At 42.1% G+C, this 14,727-nt stretch overlaps 1 long non-coding RNA gene across 1 annotated transcript; it reads right to left on the bottom strand.

Annotated features, from left to right (window-relative positions):
* Positions 1-414: 414 nt before the first annotated feature.
* Positions 415-12,161, bottom strand: Gm36555. Its single transcript, XR_875081.2, has 4 exons — positions 11,782-12,161; positions 2,958-3,080; positions 2,326-2,414; positions 415-633 (listed from the first exon to the last, which is right to left on the bottom strand). It is a non-coding gene; the product is annotated as a predicted gene, 36555 (long non-coding RNA).
* Positions 12,162-14,727: the final 2,566 nt, after the last annotated feature.

Raw genomic sequence — 14,727 nt, 5'->3', positions numbered from 1 at the left:
AATGCTGGGTATTTAAATGAGTTCGCCACTGTGCTCAGACAGATTTTCTGAGCTCAGCTGGGCAGTCAAGGCAGTTGAGAGCATAAGCTCCTCCCTAAAGGTCACCATTGACATGGCCACTGTTGTAACACTCAGACTCGTGATTTCTTCTGAAAACTGTGGTACAGTGGTTTCTCTACTCAGTCTCACGAAACTGAACCTCTTGCCTCCAATGCATTCATTTGCAAAGGTGTTTGCTCTTGTTGATATTCAATATCAGCCCACAATAAGAGTAAGGGCAGGCACTCTATTGAGAGGCCACAGCAGGACTTAAGGACTCTGAATTTACATATTTGGGAGACTAGCCATGGGAATGATTTCTTTGTATTTTTATTTTTTAAATTAAAGCATCCAGAACCTGCCAGTCTATCCCCACTCCACTTACACTGGTGGGAGAGAGGACCCGGAGCCGAGTTTTAAAAGGACCACCATCCATCATGCGGAAGAGTCTGTATTTCTTGCTGCAGCGTATTTACCCAAGCTGTCTTGCTTATTTTGTAATTAAACCCACAAGGATATGGCTTTAACAACAGAACACTTACAGAAATCCTGATAGTGTTAAGCTGACTGCTAGCTGGTAAGGTTTGTAGAGCTCTGTGAAGGGAAAACCAACAGGGTAGGTTTGAACTAGGTGAAAATGGCTTTTTCTTACAGAAGCGTCGCTTTTATTTATTTATTTTTTATCTTATTTTATTCCCCAGACTGATCTAAAATACTTGCGCACAAAGGACTGAAATCCCTCTGTTAGTCTTTGTAGTCCTGGCAACCACGTGTCCCTTGGGTTGTCAAGTTCTAAGAAGGGACATTTACTAAGCCTATTTGCTCAGCAACGAACAGGAATGGAGCATGTGGCCCCTTTGCTTATTCACCCAGCGCCAAAACATTAATGGTCAGCCATGCGAATCCTTTCTCTTGGAGACTTTCTAGGTAGGGCACAGAAAAGTCCATATCTCAGGCACAGTGTACCACAGACTGCCTGTTTGTGCACCTGGGGTGGTTTACTGAGTCCAGGTCCACAAAGGGGGAGGTTAGGGTGATGACTCAGTTGGTAAGGGTGCCCACTGAACAAACAAGAGGGTGTGAGTTCAAATGTCCGGCAAAGAGGGCAGGTGTGGATGCAGGGACTTGAAACCCTAGCGCTGGGCAGGAAGACAAATACATTCTGGGAGCTCACTGGCCAGCCAGCCTCGTCAAAACAAAGAGACTTCAGTTCAGGAGAAGGCTTGGTCATGAGGATGATAAGCGACTCTGGTGGTCCTCTGGCCTCTACATACGTGTTTATAGGATCATATACCCTCAGACTCACTTGCATGTGACATATATACATGCACATACACACATGCATACACACATGCATACGTGGATACACACACACACACACACACACACATACACACGCACACACACAATCTGTCAATGAGTCTAAAAGGTTAAGAGGTATTTTTCTTGTAGAGAAATGTTGCATATAATGACACTTATCTTGTTTGGAGTTTGACCTAAGCTATGTTGATTGCTCAGCTGAGCCACTCAAGTGCAAAAGTGAAGACTGCTTGGTACTCTGTTTTTAACATTTCGGGAGAATTTTCTGAATAATTCCAACTGTTTCGCAAAATGATCAGTTGAAAAGGCAGAGCCATACACTTCCAGATATAATGCTTGCTTCGGTCTCTGCAACTGGGGGAAGCCCTGATAGCAAATGCATTAGTGAGGATTGTGCAAATTCTAAAGCGAAATGCTTAGCGTGTTGAGGGAAGATGGTCTCTCTCTCTTTCTCTCTCTTTTAAAACAGCCATTCAGTCATTCTGAAGGATTTAAAATTAGCTTCTGGTAGAAGGAAACATTGAAATTACTCGAGTGAACACAATTTTCCCCTCAAGTACTGTATAGTAAATGATCATATAATAAGTTCTTAGTGGACTTTTTTCTTCTTTCCTTAAAGACAGAGCTGATGCTAGAATTTTAAGCATAGTCTTCAGTGCCTTGCAGAATACAGGCATTTTAATTCGATTGACTAGGTGGATTCACTTCAATTCAGTGTGAGCCCTGCCATCTTTGGTGAGTTTCAGGGGTCAGAAAAAGAGAACAATGTATATTTAGAAAGTAGCATGGTACTAGCCCTATCCCCTTGGAGGTAGACAACTAAGTTCCAGGGAGACAAAGATGATCTAAAGTCTGAGCTCAGAACATCTCTCAAAGCCAAACCTTTGAAATCATCATCAAGTGACCAATTGCGGAGTTACAAAGCTTTAGATAAAACTGGAATTTTTACTGTTGCAATTTGCTTACATGCTGTTGGCTTTAGATGGCAAAGGATGGGCTGGGGTCAGTCCTGTGTGATAATACTTCCAGCAGTGAGTGATTTCAGCAGTTGTGTGCTAAGTAAATAAAGGAGAGATCAATTTAATGCCAGATGATACAATCAGAAGCAGCAGCATTCTCTTTTTGCCTGCTCTTTACAACAATATTTCTGCAATTCCAGAGCAAACTCCAGATGAAGTCCACTGGTAAATCTGAGTGCAAGGTGTCACTTCCTTGTATGATGAGATTAATGACCCCGCCGGCCCAGCGATTTGCTGATTTCTCCAACCACTGGAAGCGAATCCTTGTAGGGGAAGTTTGTGAATAGCTTATTTCTCCATAAAGGTTTGCTCCGACTCCTTCTTGCCCTCCAGTGTGGAGCAATACTCTCTGAACATTATATTTAGTGGTATGCTTTTTAGTATTGTTGCTATTGACAATATTAACTATCATTTGGACTGGGTACTGATTTAAGGCTCAAATATATTTATTTGATCCTGGGAGATGGGGGAATCATTTTTATATATTTCCAGATTGTCAATGTGACTTGAAATAGATTTACACATGTATTAAGGGGGGGGGGGAGTGAAAAGAATGAAGTTGAGGGGCTGGAGAGATACCTCAGCAAATAAGTATTCTGCTGCTTTTGCAGAGGACCCTAGGTCTTGTTTCCAGAACCAACACAGTAGCTCATAACCTTCTGTAACTTCAGCTCCAGGAAAGGTGGTGCACTCTTGTGGTCTCTGTGGACAGAAGGCGTGTACATGGTGGACATAAATATATGCAGGCAAAAGCTAATGAATACATCATTAAAATAAGAGGAATATACCTGAAAACAAATATCAAGTACTTATATACAAATTTTCATGGTATCATTATTCATAATAAGCAAAGGGTTTAGACAACTCAGACATTGTTTATCGGTGGACCAGTCGACAGGAAGTTATTGTGGATCCATGTGATGGAGTATGTGCTATTTGGTTAGGAAAGGAATGAGGTAGGTGTTACAGTGGCCCTGAAGAAACTTTGAAGACATTATTTAAGAAGTGAGACTAAAACAAAGTCACAAAAGGTTGCATCTTGAATGAGCCCCATCGATGTGATGTACTGAGAATAAGCAAATCCACAGGCACAAAGTAGATTGACGATTTCTGAAGGCTGGAGGGGTCGGGGATGGGAAGGGACTGCAGGTAGAACTGGGGCTTTCTTTTTAGTTGATGCAAATATTCTAGAACTGGGCAGAAATAGACCTTTGGTTACACCAAAGGGTGATTGTGCTAAACACAACTGAATTCTAGACTTGGGAGGGATTCATCTTATGTGACACAAATTTCTCTTCAATAATGATTAAAAGAAGAAGGGAAGCTGAAATACAAAACAGCAATCTAACTTTCCATACACCTGGTCTTCATGCTTTTCATTGTCAACTTGACACATGCCGTATTGGCTTGCTGCAGATAAGATGAAGTGTGGGGTTGGCCTCACTTCAGGCCTCTAATCAAAGGTCCATATGGCCTTAGTGGCCTCTTTGTCACAGATGGCCACCGCTTTTGTTTCTTGCTTATTTTTCTTTAAATTTTTTAAGCATTCTTAATAAGTTATCTAATCTATATATCTATGTATCATCTATCTATCTATCTATCTATCTATCTATCTATCTATCTATCTATCTATCTATCTATCTGTCATCTCTCAGTCATCTATCTACATACATACTTATCGATCATCTATCTTCTGCTGTTGTTATGCTTCTGCTCTTAATGGAATAGAACTTCGATGACGTCATGCACTTTATTATTTTTATTCACAGTTGTGCCTTAAGTCCTGCCTAGCACATAACAGGCGCTGAACATCACTCATTTCCTGAGGGGGTGTATGAATGATATCGGGCCCCGTGCTGTTAGAATCCCAGCACTCAGGGTGCTAAAATAGGGGGTATATTTAGTTTAAGGTCAGCTTGTGCTGACTGACGGGTTCCAGGTTAGTTTGGCCTGCCAAGGTAAGACTCTGCCTTTTTCAAAAGTAGAAGAAAATTGAACTCCCTTCTTGCCTGAACTGAGACATTGCTCTCTACCTATTTTACTGTCGTCTCTTCTCAGGCCTTTGGCCTCTACCTCCAGCTCTCCTGGGTTTCAAAAAGCCCAAACACAAACACACGTAAATACATATATCTAAGTGGCAGTTCTCTCTTACTGACTGTGCTAATCCAAAGACCAGAGAAGAGGGATCCAACAGAGAGAGCAAAACAGCAATCTTGCCAAGGGAAACTCAACCAGGGCAGCTCTATAAAGACATTTATGAAAGACAGGGTGAAAATCTATTTAATGATTTCTTTCCCCTCTGAGTATTATGAAAAAGAAATAATCTTGCCAAAGTCAAGCAATTTAAATTCTGCTCAACAAACATTTATCGTGTGCAGACTGTGGGACACATACCATTTTGCAGCAAAAGCAAAAATTGAGTTGAATTTCTAAAGAATCTTAAAGGTCATTGTTATAAATGTGACCAGTATATAAATAACCCCTCCTTGGTCTTTTTGGGGATATTTCTGCTATGTTCTCATACAAAATATATTTTCCTTTATTTTATCCTACGTTCTGGAATACATGATTAATTTCCAATATATTTAAGACTTTTCTTAAATGTTTCATATTATTTGTAACCATGTGTTTTTTATATATTAAAGCTCATGTTTATAATCATACATTATATATTCATTCATTATTTGCATATGAGTATATATTGTATCCTTCTGTGTGACTTTCCGCCTCCTCCCAGGATTAAAATTTACTTCCCCCTCTTGTCACCTATGTGCACAGGATGGATATTTCTTTAAAGTTTTAACTTTGATCAAATAGGCAGGATGAAAACCAGGACAGGGCTATAATTCTTCTGACTATCAGTCCATTGTGTAAATTAGTTAAAGTTCTAGGGCTCAATTTCCTTTCCTATAAAATTTACAGGCAATAAAATACGGAAAAGTAGCCTCTTAGATTTGTTGCTGGAATCATTGGCTGCGTTATAATTCATAAAAATGATGGCAGAGGGACAGATGGCTGATAGGTGGCAGTCTATGAAGCTGACCCTAAATTAGCATAAATTGAACATTTATTTAGTTGCTTGGAAAGGTGAGATACAGTTAAAGGGTTGTAAAGGACACTGCTGAGATAGGAAAGGGGCCTTCGATTATTGTAAGTCTGACACAGTATAAGATAAAATACTTGGTTGGAAATTAATTTTAGTGTATGTGCATGCATGCATGCCTCTCTCTCTCTCTCTCTCTCTCTCTCTCTCTCTCTCTCTCTCTCTCTCTCTGTGTGTGTGTGTGTGTGTGTGTGTGTGTGTCTTTGTGTGTCTGTGTGTGTGTGTGAGAGAGAGAGACAGAGAGAAAGGGAAAGAGAGAGAGATTCATGAATGCGTGTGTGAATGTAGTACATGCATTGTGTGTCGGTGTCCTGGTATCATTCTTCTCATGTGACAGAATCCTCTAGACAGGATCTCTTACTGAACTTGGAGTTAGATTGGCAGCCAACAAACATCCCCAACCTTCCTCTCTCCTCCTCACTCTACACTGAGAGTATGTGTGTACGTGTGTGTGTGTGTGTGTGAGAGAGAGAGAGAGAGAGAGAGAGAGAGAGAGAGAGAGAGAGAGAGAGAGAGATCACTCTCATCTTTTTGTGTGTCTGTGCCAGTCAGGTCTTCAGGCTTGAGCATCAAGTGCCCCTGCCCAGTGAGCCCCTTTCCCAGGCAGTTGTCTAGGAAATATTTTATAAGCTATAGAGAGACATAAAGGCTTTGTGAATGCCTTTCTGCTGCTCTGAATATCCCCTAATGGTAAGCTGAAGGATCAGGGTAACGTATGGTAGGATCTGACTGTAGTCTGAAAACAACTTCTTGTCACTGCAAGGCCGGACGGGCAGGAGGATGTATGCTGGAGCTTAGTGATCTGTCCTTGGGAAGATTCATGGAGAAAGGGGCAGACAAGAAGATAAGGAAGGTCTCACTATTGCTTGACTCTTAACTTCTCCCTGAAGGCTCTTGTGTTTCAACAGTTGGCACCCAGCTCCTAACGCTGCAGTAGGAGGTTATAGAACCCTTTGCAGCCTTTGAAAGAAAGCAGTCATGGGGGTGGGCTTAATGTGTTCAGCCTACCACGGTTCTGGCTCATGTTTGAGACTGTGTTCCTTAAACTGTAGGGATGTAACCAAGCAGCCTCTTACTTGTGCTGCCACAGCGGGGAATTGCCATTAACCCTGCCACCTTCCCCACCCTGATAGACTCTACTCTAAACTGTCAGTCGGAAGAGGTTCCTTCTCCTTTAAGTTGCTTCTTTCAGATATTTTATTACTGCAATGAAAAAAAACAAAAACAAAAACCAAACCAAAAACAAAACAAAACAAAACAAACCCCACCAGCTGGAACAAGGCAGATTGACGGTGTCTGGCAGATCTTTTGATGGTGATGTCTGGTGATGTTTTAGGTGATGTGTTTTTGAAAGGCTGAATAGAGAATACAGTGTTTGATGAAGTTTTCTTTACATGGTTATGCTAGAATGGATTGAAATACGCATGGCTGCAGGACAGTAGATCTACTTACTACAGATTTATTGAACTAGGTGAGGCCATGCAACCTGTCTGCCTCTCTCATTCTCTCATTCTCTCATTCTCTCATTCTCTCATTCTCTCATTCTCTCTCTCTCTCTCTCTCTCTCTCTCTCTCTCTCTCTCTCTCTCTCTCTCTCTTTCTCTTTCTGAAAACACTTAGCAAACACCTGCGATGCACGGAAGGCTGTGCATAGGGAGGTCTGTAAAGCTTGCCGTCTTCAGAGCCGGCTTGTCTCAAACACCTTAGACTTTCCTCTGCTCCATTTAAAATTTGTTAAGTTTTAAATAATTGCCAAACAATAATGAAAGTCACCATTTAAAGTTATTGAATACAAAATTGTTAAGTAACAATAATTATTTATTTATTTTACAAAACTATGGATTGAGTTAGTATTTTAACAAAACACTCTGGCGTCTTGGTGTTACTAACGTCAGTCCTTGTCAAAATACACCACCAACCAAAGAAAACACATGGTGGGACTCATGGCTCTAGCTGTGTATGTAGCAGAGGATGGCCTAGTTGGCCATCAATGGGAGGAGAGGCCCTTGGTCCTGTGAAGGTTCTATGCCCCAATATATGGGAATGCCTAGGCCAGGAAGCAGGTGTAGGTGGGTTGGTGAGCAAGGGGAGTGGGGAGGGGATAGGGGGTTTTCCCAAGGGGAAACCAGGAAAGGGGATAACATTTGCAATGTAAATAAAGAAAATATTAAAAAAAATAAAGAAAAGTAAAAGAAAAAAAATAAAAAGGATCATTTCTCTTAAATGCAAACTTGTGGGCTCCACCCAGCAAGCACTCTTGAACCAGACTCTCTGTGGTCTTGGCCTAGCAGTCTGTACTTAAATCAGGCTTCTGGGTGGTTTCTTCCTGTGCTCCAGTATGAGTAGCACAACTAGCACAACTCAAAGATCAACAAAGGTTTTGCCACGGACTTTGTTTTTTGTTTTTTGGTTTTTTGTTTTTTGTTTTGTTTTGTTTTGTTTTACTAATCATTTATTCGTTTACAATTTAAATGATAGCTCCCCTTCCAGGTTGCCCCTCCACACACCTCCCTATCCCATCCCCCTTCTGTCCCCCTCCCCTTTGCGTCTATGAGGGTGCTCCTCCACGCACTCACCCACTCCCACCCGACCACTCTAGCATTCCCCTACACTGGAGCAACGAGCCTTCATGGGACCAAGGTCCTCCCCTCCCACTGATGCCAGATAAGGCCATCCTCTGCTACATATGCGGCTGGAGCCATGGGTCCCTCCATGTGTGCTCTTTGGTTGGTGGTTTAGTCCTTGGGAGCTTTGGTTGGTTGACATTGTTGTTCTTCCTATGCGGTTGCCAACCCCTCAGCTCCTTCAGTCCTTTGCCTGCCATGGGCTTTGCATCTGGGCAAGTTTCGGCTTTAGATTTTGATGAGAAGCATTTGGTCTGTATAGTGCAATGGGTCATCACTATATGAGCATCTTATTTTTCATGAAATTGAAAACACTGCTATGATGAAAACCATTCACAGAGTCAGGGAAAAAGTCTTACTAGAAAGAAGATATATGAAGAATTGCGTTAAAAGGTTGGGAAAGATGCTTAAAAATAATTTGACGTGAGTTTTCTTCTTAGCTAAAGTGATGCGCCTCGTTTGATTGGGACAGGTTGAGTCAGACACAGTATCGACACTGGAAAGACTTTTCCTCTCTTGGTTTTATTTACGTTTGAAATAGCGTCTTGTGTTACACCTTTCTTGTCTTGTGTGTGACCTTTCAAAAAATATTTTATTGATAATTTGAAAATTTCATTTTAGAGGTATAATCTCCAACGTATCTTGATTGTACTCCTTCCCACTCCCTCCCTCCACCTCTCAGGACTCACCAAGCTATCTTCCTCAAGACTCCATGTCCTCTTTTTAATTATCATTATTAGTGCTGATCATATTCAAGTGGATACGGGGCATCCATCTAATGGGGGCATAGGTCACCTACCTAGTGACCACAAAGAAAAATGACTCTCCTTCCCTCAGCCGCCACTGACTGGCAGTATCTCGTTAGCTAGGAGTGCGGCTTTGAGAATCCCTCTTTAGTGCTGGGAAGTTGACCGGCTTGATGCTGCGCATGTCTTGCGCAGGTGGGTGTGGCTGAAGTGAGTTGATATGGCGGGCCGAACCAGAGTTATAGATAATGAACTTGTCCATCAAAGAATGGTTGAATGAGAGGATCGTCTGGCTCTTTTAATGTTAAATCGTGGTCTTAGAGACCAAACCTGCAGCTAAGATGATAAAGCTCTAGAAGGTTGCAGCCTTGGTTTGCTCCTATGGGCTCTGAGATGTCGTCTGTAAACAAGTACAGAGTTCTCTTCAAGTACAAAGTTCTGGGGCTAGAGAGATGGCTCAGTAGTTAAGAGCACTGACTGCTTTTCCAGAGGTTTTGAGTTCAATTCCCAGCAACCACATGGTGGCTCACAACAGTCTGTAATGAGATCCGATGCCCTCTTCTAGAGTGTCTGAAGACAGAGACAGTGTACTCATAAATAAAATAAATAAATACATCTTAAAATAAAAAAAAACACAACAGTTTAAAAAGTAGTACAAAGTTCTGCGAAGTGTGAGATGGGCTCACACTTCTTTTTAAATTAACATCTAAATAGATTAGGATTTTGTTTATACATTCATTTAGTCAACAATCTTGCAACCTTGTCAGGTTCCGTTTCTGAGATACAGAGATAGACATATGCTTTTCTTGCTGTGTTTTGGCTGGTGCTCTAAGAATCTAGGAGTGCTGTCAGGGACGGATAATTGGGAATAATCATAAGAGCCAGGTAACTTCTCTAGTCCATTAGAGGAGATAATTGCTAGGAAACCAAGGATGGCAGGGGTGGGTGTGGGAATTGAAGGCACAGCACATTGTTAGCGGGTATTTGAGCCTCACAGAACTACAATTCCTCGAACAAAGGTTTAGAACAGGTGAGGGAGGTACTAAGATTAGTTTGTACCATGGACTAGAATTATCCAGGGAAACCCACATATAGTACTTTTTGTTAGTTTGCTTTGTTTTGTTTTCGAGACAGGGTTTCTCTGTGTAGCCCTGGCTGTCCTAGAACTCACTCTGTAGACCAGGCTGGCCTCGAACTCAGAAGTCCACCTGCCTCTGCCTCCCAAGTGCTGGGGTTAAAGGTGTGTCCCACCACTGCCTGGCTTTATAGTACTAATTAATGTACTTTTGAAAGTCTAATATATTAATCTTTTTTTTCCTGTCTCATTTTATGCTTAACGTTTGGTGACTATTAATGTAAAATGACTATTGAGATCTGATCCCCGCCAACATGAGCAATTTTTTTTTCTCTTTTCCTTTTTGTCCTTTTGCCTCAAACCCGTGGTAGCTATCCCTCCATATGTTGTTTGTCATCAGGAGTGTCCTCAAGAACCATAAGAAATGCACACACCTTACCTCATCTCTGTCTCCCAGTATTTTTGTTAACTCATTGCTCCCAGCAACTGCTGGTTTAAGTTTGAGAATCTCTGGTGTAAATCGGTGTTCTGTGATCTGTGGTCCAAGACTGGTAATGCTCTCTCTGTCTCTGTCTCTCTGTCTCTCTGCCTCTCTCCCTCCCCTCCCTCCCTCCCTTCCTCCTTCTTCCTTTTTTAACTTTCATTCTTTCTGTCTTCAGGGTTTCCTTATGTAGCCCAGCTGGTCTGGAGCTCTCTCCTCCTGCCTCAGCTTCCTGAGAGCTGGGCATATGAGCAGGAAGCTGGTACAACATCCACCTTGGTTGTTATATTATCAAATAATGCGTAATGAAGGACTTCTATTTCATGAGCTGTGACATTTGTATAAAATATGAGTTTCAGTGTCTGCCGGTACATACAGCTTTGAAGCACAGTCTGGCGCATGTCTTTACTTTTAGCCTGTAGTCCGTGGCAACTTTCCTTCTAGCAGAGTCCGTGAACAGTTGTAGGAGAGACCGCACAACCTACAGTCTATACTATTTTCTCATTGTATTTGGTACTTTCCTCACAGTTATGACTGAGGCAGCTTCATGACTCTGATTCAGGGACTACAGACTTTTATGATGGGGAAGGCACAGGGCAGTGGGTCTCAACCTTACTAACGCTGATACCCTTTCATACAGCTCCTCATGTTGTGGTGACTCCCAACCTTAACATAATCTCATTGCTACTTCTTAACGGCAATTTTGCTACTGTTATGAATTACAATGGGAATACTGGATATACAGGATAGCTGTGGGAGTCGTGGTCCACAGGTTGAGAGCCCTTAGCATAGCGGCACAGTGGAGGGAGTATATAGTTCAGCTTTTCACACCACAACAGCAGAGTGGAACAGAACCAACCTGGAACCAGAGGTAGCTACAACTTCTAGCCCCCCCCCCATTTTTTTTAACTGCTACGTCTACCTACAAACCTCCATCTCCCTTCTAGGACTTAGGTCTCAAAGTTCTACAGGCTACCAAAGAAAATGACCCAAAATTCTCAAAACATGAGACTATAGAGGCCATTCCAGATTTAAGCCGTGTGACCAAAAATTCCTGAAAAAAAGAGAAAGAAAGAAAGAAAAAAGAAAAGAGGCTGTATCTACACAGATTGGTTGTCAACACACAAGCCACAGCTCGCATACAGGGAAGAAGAGAGAGTTTATTCTGGAGCCATTTTGAATGGCCACGGCCCTGGAGCAACAGCCCAAATTCCATGCTCCAACACGGAAACAGTTTTATGAGTTTTTACAAAAGAGACCAAGTTGTAAATCAAGGCAAGTTTAAAGTACGTTGGTGGGTACATCCGAGAAGCAGCTATGGTAAGAGGGGGAGACTTCGTTTAGGCTTAAGGTGCCATCTGATGGCATTCTTACCTTTTCTGTTGATGGAACTTAGTGGGCCTGTGAGGTCAATAGATTCCAAGGATCTTTAATCTGTTAGTAACAGGATGTTAGCTCGGAACACAAAGTAAGGAATGGCTGCTCTGGGGTGCTAAAGCTAGCCCAAGATAAGGTAATTAGCCTTTGGATCTGCAACATTCCAGCCTCTCCATGGTATTGACCAACCAGACAATCTCTGCAGACAGTCCCTTTTCGGGGGTTCTAGGTCATAACCGCAGCACTCATAGAGCTTAATGTGTTTACTCTCTCTCTTTACAGTAGCCTTCATTGATCCAGGCTCGGGAGGACTTTCTTATTCTACTCTTTCTCTGTGTTACTCTTCTGCAAAGCCAGCATGTTGCTGTCAGTGGTACCAAGAATCTCTTCTCTGCTGGGGGAACGCAGGGTCACAGAGGTTAACTATTGTTTGAGCACAATGCTGGGCTGCGGAAGTAGAAACCCCAGATTTCCATATGCAAACGCAATATGCACGCGCCCACAGAGAACAAGACTCCCTGGTAGTTTGCATTCACGTTTTCATTTCCAGGTCTCAGACACATATTTTCTTAGCATTTGAATAAGGTTCAGTCTGGAGAGGAAAGGACTGTGCAGGCCGAAGACTGGCTGCCACATTTGGCTCCGTCTGGAATACTCTGGTAGGAAAGTGGTCGGTGACTGCAAATCGTAGTAATGAATACTGCGGTCAAGAAACTTGGCCGTTGTCATTCTCCATGAGGGTGTATGTCTGTCTAGTCGGGACAAAGGTTCTCTCTTCACAACTGTGTGAGTTAAAGACTTGGACACACTGTGTACCAAAGTAAAGCACGTTGGGCGCTGCTGGATTGCTTGGGGCAAGAGAGTGATTCAGGATTTTCACTCTGCCTGGCCCCTCATCTTCTTCATCAGCACGGTGATTATTTGCTTAATGTTAGCATACTAACACTGGAACTGTGATCTGTGCTAAAATTAATCTTTTAAATCACTTATCAATGTCTGCAGAGCAGAGCAACTGTGCACAGGCCAGAGAAGCGAGTAACTTTTAACACAAAGATGAATTTTGGCCTTAATTTCACATTGATTTAATTATCTGAATGTCTGCAAGTGACACAATTCCACCTTACTTTTCCCTGGAGAAATGTCATTGAATTCTTAATTCTTTCCAAGGAGGCTGTCTGGGAGTGTTTGTGAAGTCCAATTCATGATTTTATTGTTTGATTTTCACATGGCCAGCTGGGCTGTGACTGTGTACTGTGAGATTGTGTGTGTGTGTGTGTGTCTGTGTGTGTGTGTGTGTGTGTGTGTGTGTGTGTGTGTGTGTGTGTGTCTGTGTGTGTACACTCATCATCTCAGAATGAAAAGACTGGCTTCAGTTCTAAACTCAGCAGCAAAGGATGGAGAAAGAACACTATGCAAGCTTCAAATGGTAACAGCCACAAAAGAGGCCTTGATTTCAATATAAAAATCGTGGCTGAAAGATTAGTAAAAGTTGTCTTAGATAACTCAATTCTCCCACAGGGAGAGCAGAGTCTGAAAGCCAGGAACCCACAGTTCACTCCCTGCTGACAGGGAAGACACAGTCCTGGGTGACGAGTGGGAGGCGTGGGCTTCTGGACAGAAGAAGAGGGCTTTGTGCTGTTTATACAGAGGAGTTTCTCCCCTACCTTTCTTCTCCCCAGTGTTCCACCCCCACACCCCTCCTTCTCTTTAACCTTCTTCTAATTCTTCTGCACTTTTTTATTGTGAAGCGTTTAAAACACAAGAAGAAAAAAAAAAAAAGAAAAAAGATCATCTCAGTCATTTATGTTTGTCCAGCTAGACTTAGCATTGCTTCACATGTGTCTGGGATGGGTACTCTCCATCCTTATATATCTTTCTGTGTATGTCTTTATCTCCATCCATCCCTTTCTGACTGCCGTGTTGTCTATCTTCACATTTTCCTTCTTAAAGTATTTTTCGAATGAGTGGCAGATCTTGGGAGTCTCGGCTCACAAGTACCTCAACATTCACACCTTCAAAATAGACATATCCCTGTACATGCTCATTACATTTAAATTAATTGGCAATCATTTCTGGATATTATTAAGTATTTATACTTATTGGGTTTATAGTTAAATTATTATAGTTTGGATCTGGGAAATTCCATCTTCTTAAAATTTTCTTTTTTTTTCTGGTTCAGGTTTTAAAGCTTTTTGCAAAAAAAAAAAAAAAAAAAAACCAACCAACCAACCAACCCACCCCACCCACCCAAACCAAACCACCCCAAACCAAAATTACCAACCCACTAGAAATGATGAAATGTATTCATTATTCACGCGTGGCTTGTAGTTTCTCATCCATAGTTTTGTGTATTTATTTAAGTTGCTATTAATTTTTGCTGATTCTCATCCAAGTCCTGGTGGTCAGTCTCCCCCTGTGTGACTCCTGAATTTTGGATGAATATTGCTCGTTTCTTTGGAGATTATTAGAGGGAATTATTTGAGGTTTGGTTTGAACTTAAGAAGACACTGCAGGATGTGACTTCACTCACGTTGCTGCAGAGACAACTTCAATCCAGTGCTCTGCATGTCTCGGACAACAGGAGAGTGGACTTTGGAAGGGAAAACCCATCTGAGGCCTGAGGGTTATTTTCCATTTGGCACTCACACCCTTGAATAGAGCTGTGGTGGGATTTTAGGTTGGTTTTGGTCTCCTTTCGTGCAAGGAATGCATCTTTTTTGCCTCCGAAGTGTCGGTTTTAGAAAGGCTCCTATTTCACAGCATGGATGTCCCTGGACTCTATTGCACCGCTGAAGTTCATTGCTAAACGCTCAGAACTCAACTGCCTTCTGAGTAACTCATTTCTCTGATCCTCTTGGTTCAGTTATGAGGAGACCCAGGATGATGCTCATTCTGCCAGAAAGAGGTCATCCACAACTCAAGGAAGAAGATGGTCAGATTTAT

Source organism: Mus musculus, chromosome 15 (assembly GCF_000001635.26).
Source record: "Mus musculus strain C57BL/6J chromosome 15, GRCm38.p6 C57BL/6J".
NCBI classification, from domain to species: domain Eukaryota; kingdom Metazoa; phylum Chordata; class Mammalia; order Rodentia; family Muridae; genus Mus; species Mus musculus.
The sequence above is the reverse complement of the archived record's forward strand: the minus strand, read 5'-3'. Positions and strand labels throughout refer to the sequence as shown.